We start from the raw sequence: 13,298 nt of genomic DNA, 5'->3' as shown, positions 1-13,298 counted from the left end.
TAGTATAGGGTCATACAATGAAGCCTGTGTCTAACGTCCGGTTTCATTTTAAGGTGTACCTATCAGAGAGTAACAATATGTCAAACGTCTAGGAAAATACAACATTGTTTTCGCATTATAGCTTTTTTTTCTTTTTTATATGTATACAGCCGGCGTCTGTAAAAGAAAAGGAATACAGTTAATACCTGAATGTTTATAAATTTCTGAAGCTTGTTATTTAAAATTGTTCAGGCCACGCCTAATTGATTCATCTGACTTGTTCATCGGATTTCTTTCAAAAAATAATGGAGTGAGCGAGCGAAATAATAATAATAATAATAATAATAATAATAATAATAATAATAATTGTTTTGCATTTAGCAAAAAAGAGAAACGAGCGAAGAGCGAACAAATATATAATATAGTCATTTAACTCACTTTTGCTCACATTTTATTCACTTCTTAACTAAACAATGATATTGTAAACAGTACAAAGATAACATCCAATGAAAGAATGATAACACTAAAAGATAAGTCTATACAAATATTAGTTTTGAGATCAAACAAATGCTATTTGAGAAAAAGCAAATATATTTCTTTGAACTATCTCATAGTCACCAGCCTGACCAGTGGCATATCCAAATCTATTAAAGAGGTTTTCCACTTTTCCTTAGGAAAACTTGGTTAAAATATTCTCTTTTAAAATCCATTGTCATATCTCATGCCAAGGAAATGACTACACAAGGCGACTTGAAAAATAACTCACAAAATGAATATAGGTATTTGCAATCAAATACAAACTACAGCTATCACTCTTGCTTTGACTACACGATTGACCTTGGTAGCCATCTAAGTTCTGGAAGAGAATTTACAATAGACCTTCACCGTATTGTTAACCAGCTGAAAATATGTCACAGAAAATTCCAGCTAGCGCCAGATTGATTTTAGGCTTTCTCAGAATTTAACGCCTATCTTTTTTAAACTTGCAGATCTTCATTATTATTTTTTAGATATCTTGCTCAAATTTAGACCGGTAATAGAAAACATAAGCATATATACAAACGACACTTTTACTTCTTTTGTACTGCAAATACTGATTGTGTCAATTTTCATATATAGCAAAAAAAATATCTAAAAAAATACAAGAATATGCAATATTTTTTCATAGACAAAAACCACTCAGCATAAATATTTAACACTTAAATGATTTCGAGATATAGCTTAAATATACACATGAACATCTAAACAATCTACAAACATTTATTCGCAACACAAAGTGTGATTAATACCTTTTTCCAATCACACACTCTGACACCATTTTTTTATTCTTTTTGACTAATATTTACAAAATATACACAATCCGGCTTGTTTGATGTTGTTGTTTTTTTGTGAATGGTAAAACTCATGGGATTGCATGAAGCACATTTGAATGTCAGTCAGTTTGATTTTTAGCATCATCCTACTGTCCACGAACATTGACTCATCGGCGACCAAGGCCTTTACCACCAGCACGGCCTCGTTGCCTCATGGGGACAGGAATTTCATGATCCGCTGCATCGGAGGAATCTGTAATTTTAATAAGAAATATTATACATAAATGTTCATTGTAGTATAATGTAGTATGCATTACTGAAACAGTTTTATGATAACACAAGAAATGTGGTGCTCGTTTCTTGGCCAAACTTTATTTTTCAATTACTGTACATGCATTGTATATGAATGAAATAAACACTATACTTTTATCTGTAGCAAAATAAAAACACACATGAATAAATCATTAAATGTATAATTAATTTTGAAGGAAACAAATAATACAAAAAATACAGCATATTTGCTATATTAACAGCAAAACAACAAAGAAGTTAAAATACACACCTGAAGCTTTTACCTGGACAAGTGTAGAAAGTATAGATGACCGATTGGAAACCATCTTTTCATTGTAACGGTCATCCAAATTCCCGTCAAATATGTCCGAACCAAATTCAAACTTTGGATAATCACTGTCATTCACGAAAAAAATCAGCACTTCTTGCCCAGTATATATACGATTACACAAATGAAAACAAACAGACTTTAAATGGTGGTATAATTGTCATTTGTTAACGTAATTTTAAGGAATTAGGAAGTGAAATAATGTGTTCGTGTTGCCAATTTAATCTCGACCATCTAGACGATTGTATCCGGGTCTATATCGTTCATTGATTATAATTAGAGCGGCTGCATGATTGAGCCGGTGCTTTGATAATTCTTACGATCGAAAAACGCGGTTAGAAGGGAAAAGGCCACATTCTACTAAACAAATTAGCGCTCTTAAAAAAACAACTAATTTTACACGGTGCGGTCGCAACTGACAAAATAATAAACATATATTCTTTTTGCTTTTCTGAAGAAATAGGTGTTGGAAATCCGATGAACAAGTTATTAATTTTGTGAGCAGTTCCGATAAATTTGACTCACAAACTTAATATTTATGTATTAAGACATTTCCCTGAAAACGTAAATGCTTTTTGATTGAATATCTGACAAAAATGATTTCGTAAAACATGCTTAACTCCTTATTGCAGCTCTTCATGTTGTATCGGATATATGAGACATGTTTGCTAAATATTGAAGCTCAAAAATAAAAATGAGTTGATGTGTTAAAACAGTTAAAAAAATTGTTCCCACAATCGACTTTTGCATCGCTGCCGACCCTTAAAAGACATCGCGAGTGTACAGGGGGGATTTTGATCATACCCTATGCTCAAATGATCAGCTCTGATTTTGTTCATGAACTTCGATTTCGGCTCTGTGCCGTCCGTGCTCTGTATTGTGTATGATCGGTTATAATACTGAAAAACAACTTCAGTATTCCATTATAACATGAAACGGCCACCTGGGTTCCATCTCGGTAAAGGCATGGTATTTCTGTCATGATACCTTTTAACACGTTTGAGCTTTATGTCGATTTCGACCTTGGCAAAATCAACCTTAGGCACCGGGCCCTAACTTCTCGAAACTTCTTAAGCTTAACAGGCTTAAGACGCTTATTTCAATTAGCCAAAATACATACTGAAAGTGAATTGTGATAAATGAAAAATGGTTTATTCTGATAATCAAACAGATTATTCCTACATGATTTCTAAAAATTCTTGAAGAAGTAAATATAACACATTTTATAGAACAACAAAAATAGTGAGATTAGCTAAATCCTGTTATAAGGGACTTAAGAAGTTTCGAGAAATTGGGGCCGGGGATTTAAGAAGATTTGCAGATGAATATCTTAATGGAAGATGAATGTTGTGAATTTTTAACAAAGCAGGGTGTGCGTCGGTGTTCGCGTCTTCAGCCTTTTGTAATATACGTTTCGCAATTTTGACTGCGGATTCTGCATGAGCATTAGAGCAGGCAATTGAAGAACATGACGTCACGTGTTGATCCTCTATTTCACCAATCTTACCAACTCGTCTCATGTGAACTATTTTGCGTTTACTGTTTTTATCTGTATGGGACTACCGAGTCGGCTGAAATAAACTTTGAGCTTCGTAACTAAGGTTTTGCTTGAACTGTTTTGCGAATTGTCTCTTTGCGATAGTTAAATGCGTCGACCAAACAATGTTTTCTTTGTATTCGAGAATAAAAGGTTGCATTAGACATTTTGCCATGGTCGCTTGGGAAATTCATGCTGAGTCTACGATTCCTTTTTGATTTCAAGGCGATCTTTCTATCAAGCTAAAACATGTTCCGTAATCTGTTTCGACATGCCTAGCCAGGACAAAATACCGCAAGGACGGTTAATCACCTTCTGGCAACTGATTTAATTCATATGAACGGATGTCTGAATGTGCTACCCTTGGTATAATGAGGACATCTGAATATGAGCCAATCGTCATACCCTAACTCGTCCCTGTGGTTCCAGAGCTCGGTAGATTATGAGTCACACAATGTCCGCTCGCCCGGCCATCCCTTGAGAATTGCCTGCTTTACAGCCAGCAACTGCTCGACACTTTGCGTTTCAATATGGATTTGTTCTTTTCTTTGATCGCTTCTGTGAGCATCTAATTTGTGCCCCTTCCTGGGTAGGATTCTGCAACATAATTTCTAGATACACGTCACAGATCGGGATGTTTGATCCCTTCGTATGATTAAATTCTATGTCGAGTGTTCGTGATTCCATAATCAATCCGCAGACGTTACAGGGCTATACATAGTGGCGTTTTCTGGATTGAAATAAGTCACTCTCGACTATAGTCTGCTTGCCTTATAAGTAGTGTTTGAATTTTTGGCATCCAAACGAAATCAATTTGTGCCCAGGCTACTTGAATAGCTGTCAAGTTTTTGACGCGTACGTGACAGGTTCCCCTGTAAGCAGATGACTCTGACGCACATGGACGATGCGTCCACATTGAGCGTGATGAATTTCTCAGTTTCGAAGTATGTTATCACTTGTGCTTGGAAATTGACCTGTTTGACTCGGTCAAACGAGGAAACTTGGTCACTGTGAACTGTGTTTCTTTCTGCAGCAGACTACGAATTGGACTTGTGATGTCTTTGAGATTTGTTGCGCAGTTCGCCATGCCGAAGCGTGGTTCTAATTCATGGCGTGGTTATGGGATATTCTTGTTTACTATCGCGGGTTTTTTGTCCTTGTCTGCGGACAATCCTTTTTCACCGATCACCTGACCAAAATAGCTGAATTCCGACGGTTATACAATAGCTTGTCTGTGTTGAATTTGAAACCTTTCTCTCACGCGCTGCTGAGGAGGCATCTCCGGGTTTTCTTTCATCTTTCGGTTTCGAACGTCCCCAAAATTTTATATCGTCTACAAGCGATGCAACGCCTGGAATCCTCTCAAGGATCTCATCGATATTCCGATTGAAAATGTCTTACGCTGATTGGATACCCATTGGAATATGATTATAGTTATATCGATCGAAAGGCGTCGCGCATGTAGTTAGGAGTGACGACCCCTTTGATAGCGGATATGAGTCATACCCCTTTGTCGCATCCAGCACGGTAAAACTTTCGCGCCATTTAACTGTGATGTAACGTATGCTATGTCGTGCATTGCGTTATATAGTATTTTGATGCATTTATTGGGTGCATTCGAGTAAATGCAAAGCTTGCCTGAGTTTTGTTTATCAACACATACTAACACTAATTGTTTGGCTATTTTAATATTGTTCCTTTAATCTAGGTTAAGCTTATTGTTTTGCTCCTGTAACATTGTGCCTTTAAACTAGGTTTTCGCTATTTTGGGCTACTGTAATATGTGTCCTTTTATACTCGGTTTTCGCTTATTGTTTGTCTACTGCATTATTGTGCCTGTAAACTAGGTGTTCGCTAAATGTTTGAATATTATAACATTGTGCCTGTAAACTAGGTGTTCGCTAAATGTTTGAATATTATAACATTGTGCCTGTAAACTAGGTGTTCGCTAAATGTTTGAATATTATAACATTGTGCCTTTAAACTAATATTGCGCGTATTATTTGGCTACTGTAGCATTGCGCCTTTAAACTAGGTTTTCGCTAAATCTTTGGCAATTGTAAAATTGTGCATTTAAACTTGTTTTTCTTTGAACGTCTGGCTACTATAACAGTGACGCCTTTAAAGTAGAACTGAACTGATATTTGACATTTAATTATTACATAACGATATAAAAGATTGATAATTTTCAAGTCTGATACGATATGATATTCAGTTCAAATCATTTTCATAAGCTGGCAATTTTGTTACAAACTACCCCCTGTTCCGCATTTTCCGAAAAACTCGACTGACTTGCGTCCCTTGGCGTTGCTATACATGCGTAGTTGCTTCCTTTGGTACTGCCTCTCGGTTTTGATAGAGAATGAAGATGAAACGGGAGCCAGTCAATCGACATATCAACTTCCGCGTCCGCGAAAATTCAGTAAAAAAACATGGACTTTCCGAGGCTTCCAGTCCACTTACATGGTTTATCACCAAAATAACGAGTAAAACATATGGATTTTGCTTAATCTTCCGAAGTAGACGCTTTTAATTTGAAAGTTAACAGAAGAAATGGAACGAATCAATATGTTCAACCAAGTCAAACACAGAATGTTTGAAACAGTTTCAAACTGACGACAAATCCTTTGTTCCTGAACCGGCTGAAGTCTGAATCTGTGAATAATTTAGTGTACCAGTATCAGTATAATATGCAGGGGCGGTTATACAATTTCAATTGGGGATCGGTGTGTTAGCCCAAATAGGCAACAGCTTTGCCTCTGTCCCATCCACTCCTTTGACCAGATGTGATGTTGAAAGACCAAGAAAAAAATTGCCAGCCATTAAAAATTTAGGCACTTAAATTCTCATGTAAAACGTGGCATAACAGTAGTGACACGCAAAACGATGGCAATGCCAAGCTGATTTAGTGGCAGTCATTTGACTGACAAAAGGAATGTCGTGCTATGTTACAACAAAAGTGGCTTTAAAAACCTAGGTATTTATCGATGGATACTATCAAAGTTTGTATTTAAAGAAAGGCCATCTCTAACCGTCGGCTTGACTAAAGAGTAACATCCCTTTTATGTAAATTAGCCATGGAGTAGATTATTTGCTAAGCTAAAGTTCTCAAATGTCAACCAAATTTTACATCAAGGTTAGCTAGATAAAACCTGCACAAAATGTTAAATCATTTAGCAGAAACTTCAAATGTATGCATCTATTTATAACATTAATTTTGAAAAACTATCTATTGTGAAATTTGCAAAGAAGCGCATATGTTGTTCATTCTAAAGGTGAGAGAACTTCATCATGGTTCATGCTGGCTTTGACCAAACACATGTATTCTCTACATAGGAAATTGGTGAAATTACTACAAACATCTGAACATGATTAGTATGCCATGAATGTACTATGCACTGGCAGTTCCAAACCAGTGCATTTGTAGTCTATGGGATGCTTAGTCACAATCTGCCATTCACGGAATCTGACAGAGTTATACAAATTAACTAGATAAATTACGGTAAGTGTGATACTATTTCAAAGAACAAAGTCATGTGGAAAGATTAAGGACAAACTTGCAACTCTAGAGTCTAAACATCAAAGTGGTCAAGACATGTTAAAGCTGCACTCTCACACATATAGTGTTTTTACAACTTTTTTATTCTTTGTCTTGGAAAGAGCAAATTTGTGCGTTGGTATCAGCAAATATACGATAAAAGATTGCTGACAAAAGATCAGATCATAGAACTTCATATTTCCATTCGAAAATTCATGTTTTATGGCTTAAATGGTTACTAACGGTTTAAGAAAAATGCATAAAACATCAATTTTTGAACTTAAATATAAAAATCCAGTCATTTTTTTATTTGTCAGCAGTTATATAACTAGTTTCAGTGCATTTTTCGCAAAAATTGGCTCGTTTCAAGAAAAAAATAAGAAGTTGTCAAAACGTTCAATCTGTGAGAGTGCAGTTTTAATTTTATGATATGATGATAAATTTCGTTGATTAATGCTTTTAGCCCAGATCTAGATAATGTCTTGAAAAAACATTATTCACAATACTGATTTTCCATATGAGTATTCCATGTATTCATGAGCATTTTATGATGTTGACTTATTTAAGTTGATTCATCTTCATGATATCCAATTAAAATTATACACAATAAACAATATAACTGATAGCGATACTTGTTTTATACTTATATTAAATGTTGAAAAAGATACTGATATAAAAATATTGCATGTAATTGATTTTCAATACTCTAATATGTTTGAAATTTGATTCAGTGTTTAACCTTACAGTATTTTTTAAATCCTATAGAATTACAGTTTAAAGACAAAAAGCAGTAAAATAAAAGTAAACATCAAATGCTGAATACAGAATATTTATATTTCTATGAGCACAAGTTAAACAGTATCTTAATACCATGTATTTAATACATGTAGTATTATTAAAAATCATACACAAGTTTAATCAAATTAATTCTCTATTTTATGTATGAATTTTTACTCATTACAACAAAAAATGCATTTCAACAAGCAGTTTTATTTTTTAAAATACAGCCATTGTCCATTTCACTCTTTGTACTCAATGCATTTATAGCAGCTGATTGCTTTTTGTTCACAAAATGACTTGTATACATGTAAATATGGTTAACATATATTTTCAAGTCGGGCTTAATTGAAATAATTCAGAAAAAAAAACTAAAAAAAATTTTAGTCTGCTGTACAACAAAAAGTTAGAATGATAAGAAGTTTGTCTTAAAGCATATTTTAAGTTTTCTGATTTGTCACAATTTGATAAGAGAATTTCACAAGCAGATCCAGTGGGATGGGGGCATCCCCCCACCTCCATCCCAATATCTATGATCAGTTTTGTTTCAATATAGTAGAAAAAGAGTATAACAAATTATATCCCCAAAATGCACCATTTCGATCAAGAAATTGTGAAAATTTCAAACACCACTGCCAATGCTTTTAACCAAATACATTTCAGTTCTAATGGAGGGCCGCAAATTAAATGTTTTTGCCCCTAAATTATGCCTCCCAGTATCAAATACTGAATCCGCCCTTTTTCCCATTGTAAATCAAGCCTCTATTAAAAATTGCACAATTGAAGGATCAGCCTTTTAGCTAGGACCAACAGCCTTTTGGTGACTGTAAATAGTACAAATTTCTATTAAAATCACTAAACCTTATTTACACCCAGAATTATGAACTGAACTTTCCACAAACTCTAAAGTTGTTGATGTATGATTTTTTTCAGTCTTTCTTGTTTTTATTTGTTTTATTATTTTTATGGATCACTCCCTTTTAAGCGGTTCCTAAAAGTGTTAAATCATATGATTATGGGGGATAAAGGCCCACAACTCTAGCTCAATGATTTGTTTACAGATTTATTTTACAACATACTTTCAATAAATAGGCAAAATAAGTGAGTATCACTTAAATGAAAACCAACCATTGTTGTATTTAAAATGTGAATGACGGTATTTAAAATCTCAAAGTCTCTTTTTGGCCAATATAAATTGCTAGATTAATTGCTTTTCAACCATTTTTTAAATGGGGGTATTTTGTTGTTCATTAGATGAATGTTCATGCTCTTTCTTAATGCATAAGGGGCCATAAACATGAGTTTCTAGACGAACCACAATCAAGATCATAACATTTCTCCTTTTTTATAAGTCAATGTTTTACATCGAAGAATAAACTCAGTTCCTAGACAGTTCTGGACCGATATGCAAATACATACTGGTACACTAGATCAACATTTTTATTTGAGTCAATATTTCTAAGTGGCGGCGAAAAAAAAGGATGTCGGGGTATGAAAATCCAGCAATGAATTGATAGTTGCCTTATTGTTGTAGTGTGCATTGTATTTGGGGAAGCAGCGGCTTGGTTAGCTAAGTTAATAAGAATTTCATCCTAACTTTTGAGTGTTTTTTGGCTCGAGTCCAACACCGGACACACTGTTCATCCAAGGTTAACTTTGATGTTAAATGCAAGGGTGTCTTGATAAGTCTTTAGATAAAAGGGAGGAATGTAGGACGAAGTGAACCACTTCTCAAGTGAACCAGGACTAAGTGAACCACTTGGTGAGACGAAGTGAACCATCTATATGTTATATAGGGAATATTCTCTTAATGTAATATTATGTTTCAGAGTAACTCGGAGTTTATTTTCCTGAGTATAAATGATTTAATAGGTAATATGAATAAATTGTTAACCAAAGTGTTTATTTATTAGAATTCTGTATTTTGATATAACAATGTTTTGAAAAAATGAAAAGAAAAATGAAAAACAAAATACCTTTTTATTTAATCCTTATAATGAATATATTATCAATACATCCTACTGCATCCTAATTGGGTGTAATTAATGGATAATTTGTGAAGTCTTGCATTCGAATGGCGATAATTACTAGTTATTATCACCTTTCAGGCAGTGTGCCATCACACAATATCCACTATATAATACAAATGTGGTTCACTTGGTCCTGAAATTGTACACTTAGGAACAGGTTCACTTGTGAAATGGTTCACTTCGTCCTGCACCCAAAGGGAGAGGGGTGAAGTGTTTAGGTAATCCTATACGAACATGGGGCATCGGTTAGTGTGTTAGTGATCATAGGTTCGAGCCCATCATTGGGCCCACTTTTCCTCACAGATTTACTGTTAACTGTTATTGTGGAGGTCATTCTTTGATAAAATACAAGTAATTATCAAATCACTCACCTTTATCACTCACAATTTAATCTTCCTAAGTAGAGTGCAACACAGCATTCCATTAAAAATGCTGACTTAAAACAGCCAAATGTAAAGCAATATTATGGAATGCTGGTTGTTCCAATTTCCTTGTATCAAAAAATCTCCAATGTTTATAACCTGTCCAAGTCCTCGCAAGTATTACGATTGAATGGCACTGCAATTATTGTTTGGTAAATCAATCCATTTCAACCAGCTGCCCCAACATAAGAGCACGGTCGTAAAAGTTTAAGATCGTCTGCATTTCATTATCGCTACCTTATTTTGTGCCACTGACTTGTCTGTCATTGACGGTTTCTGAAACGTAGTGTTGCCATGGCCTCCATTTTAAATGGCTTATTTTAATCCAAGGGAAGTAACACGTTTATATTTATCGCAATGATACAGACTGACTTCATATAAAACACTTCGTATCGCTATTCAAACCGACTACGTAGATTTTGTAGATTTAATTCTTACATCAATATGTAGGCGATATCAGAAACCCAGAAATATCTAACATTTTCCGGGAAATTAAAGCAATGCATTGTGGTAAATGGTGCAATGCATTGTGGTACTCGCTGGGCATGCGCACTTAAAACGAAGGGAGACAACACAGTGTCCACTCATTTCAAGGGCATTAATTCATCTAGCAACCATAGAATGGGCAGAACAGAGGCCGGATTCCTTGGTAACGGTAGACCGTAGAAGCAAAATTTACGCTTTGTATATCAAACTTGAGCGCGTTTAGTAGAAACAATAAATACAATTAAGAACTAGAAATTACAGTTCAGTTCACCTTTAAACTAGCGTATCTCCAGATGTTTGGTTACTATTACATTGTGACTTTAAACTAGGTTTTCACCAAATGTTTGGCAATTGTAATTTTGAGCCAGCAAGCTTGGTGAATTCTAAATGTTTGGCTACTATAACATTGCACCTTTAAACTATGTTTCGCTTAATGCTTGGCTACTGTAACACTGAGCCTTTAAACTAGGTTTTAGTGTTATATTTTGCAATTGTATCATTGCGACTTTAAACGAGGTTTTCTTGAAGTATATGGCTACTATAACACTGTGCCTTTTAACTATGTTTTCGCTTAATGCTTGGCTATTGTAATTTCCATTGTACTATCCCATTTATTTCCAGTTAAATATATCCCTTCGACTTATCGACAATGTGATTTTAATATCAGTAGGGCAATATAGGCCATGTTTTTGAACAATAGTTTAAGTAATAAACGTGTGTGTGCACTTGCTGGTAATGTAAATAAAATAGAAAAAGTACACATGTTTTACAATTAACATTATACCACATAGTCCCAAAGCATTACAGTGGCTATACACCAGATGATATAATTGCAAGAGAAAAAGAAATTTGACAAACACTTATATAATATTGACATCGTTGTGTATAACACATTGATAATACTTACTGATGTATATCATAATATCGCTTACGATACATGCATCTTTCGCAGTTTTTGCGCACGTAAAACCACGTAAATCCTAGTAAGTTTAAAAAAGCGTCGGTATATGTATCTGTTCTCATAAGCAGATAGGACTTTAACTTGGAACCGGCATGCGCTATTTTAAACGTGGAACACATAAGAGAAAAAGCCACATGAATGTTGCATTTATTATTTTAACCATGTAAAGTAACGTCTCATCGGCCTCCTACTAGCTCGCATTGAAATACAGCATTTGCTTTTGCTGATTTCTTGACCATCTGGTGTCTAGCCCCTTTAAAATAGCGCACGTGCGCTTTGTTTATGTTGTTCTTGTACAACGTTTTGGTGCTTTTCTTATGGCCTTAAAGTCATAAGCCGGCTGGTCTCTTATATTAAAGAACTTGTTCATTGTTTTGGGACATTTTGCAGTCACCTTCTATTACCATCGTCGCGTATTCCGGACACTAATTTAACCTTAAAATCGAATGTGATATTGCCGTAATTGCACGCTTTGGATTATCCGAAACGTAAAATGCACCACGTTTTTTCTGTGTTCATCTTTAAAATAGGTAGTATTGGCATATGTTTGCAGACACATAATGATTAGCATTTTTCTTTAAATTTCGTCAGTATCATATTTCGGCGTGTCGACCGTAATTAACATCCATTACAACGAGTCCGATATACCTAAACAACTTTTGTCCGTATAAACAACTTGTGTAGTTCCATCGCCATCTTAAGATGCGGATGAATAATGCATTGCTTAATGTACGGCGGCTTAAGCCATAACATACCACAGATCGCAATCATTCAAGCGTTTTCAAGTAGAATAATAGGCAAACATCAATCTTGAACGGATAGACTGCACGCCAAAGAAGTTATCTTTCGAGAAGCATAGACAAGCAAGTCCAACGTTTGCACAGGAACCTCTACTTATTTGCGGGCAGAAATATTTGGAGTTTTGACCATTTAAACAATCAAGATTGATATTGCTAAACATCGATCAGGAAGGAAGAATGGTATCACATCACCAAGACGAAGTAGCTTAAATCAACTTCATCATCGTACTTTGATTACAAAAGCAATTATTTGGTCAATTACAAATGCCAATTAAAACCAACTTCTCTGTTTCAGTTGTGATTCAATTCAATTTAATAGATTATTAGAACAAACATTCAAGTTCATCGCCTATATTGCTGGTGTTTATATTTTTTTTACATACATGAAAAGAGCATGATAATATGATGACACAGATTAATAATACTATTAAGATATTGATAATTCAAGTATAAAAAGTAATTATTAATATGATATTGCTTGAACAGTGACGTACCATAATCCTTTACTGAATAATATGAATAGACTGACCACCCCCGCTAAAACGGGTATGCTGTCAGGCATGTTTTGACAACAGCGTGTTTGTTAGTGATGAAAGTATATCGTTGTAAAGCCACTGTTCAGAGCATAATTGTTATTTGTTTTAGGTCCATGGTCAGACTGAAAAAGTATGAAATAAAAATTGTCACTAAAGCATAGCAATAATTGTTTTATAAGAAGAAAAAATAAACATTTATAATTTTATGATACTTTCTCGTCTTGAAGTTGAAAGATACGCACATTAATCAAGTTTAATTTGTGTACTATACTACTCGGCATTTTAAACTTTAGCTCTGTG

Source organism: Mya arenaria, chromosome 7, assembly GCF_026914265.1.
Source record: "Mya arenaria isolate MELC-2E11 chromosome 7, ASM2691426v1".
NCBI classification, from domain to species: domain Eukaryota; kingdom Metazoa; phylum Mollusca; class Bivalvia; order Myida; family Myidae; genus Mya; species Mya arenaria.
The sequence above is the reverse complement of the archived record's forward strand: the minus strand, read 5'-3'. Positions refer to the sequence as shown.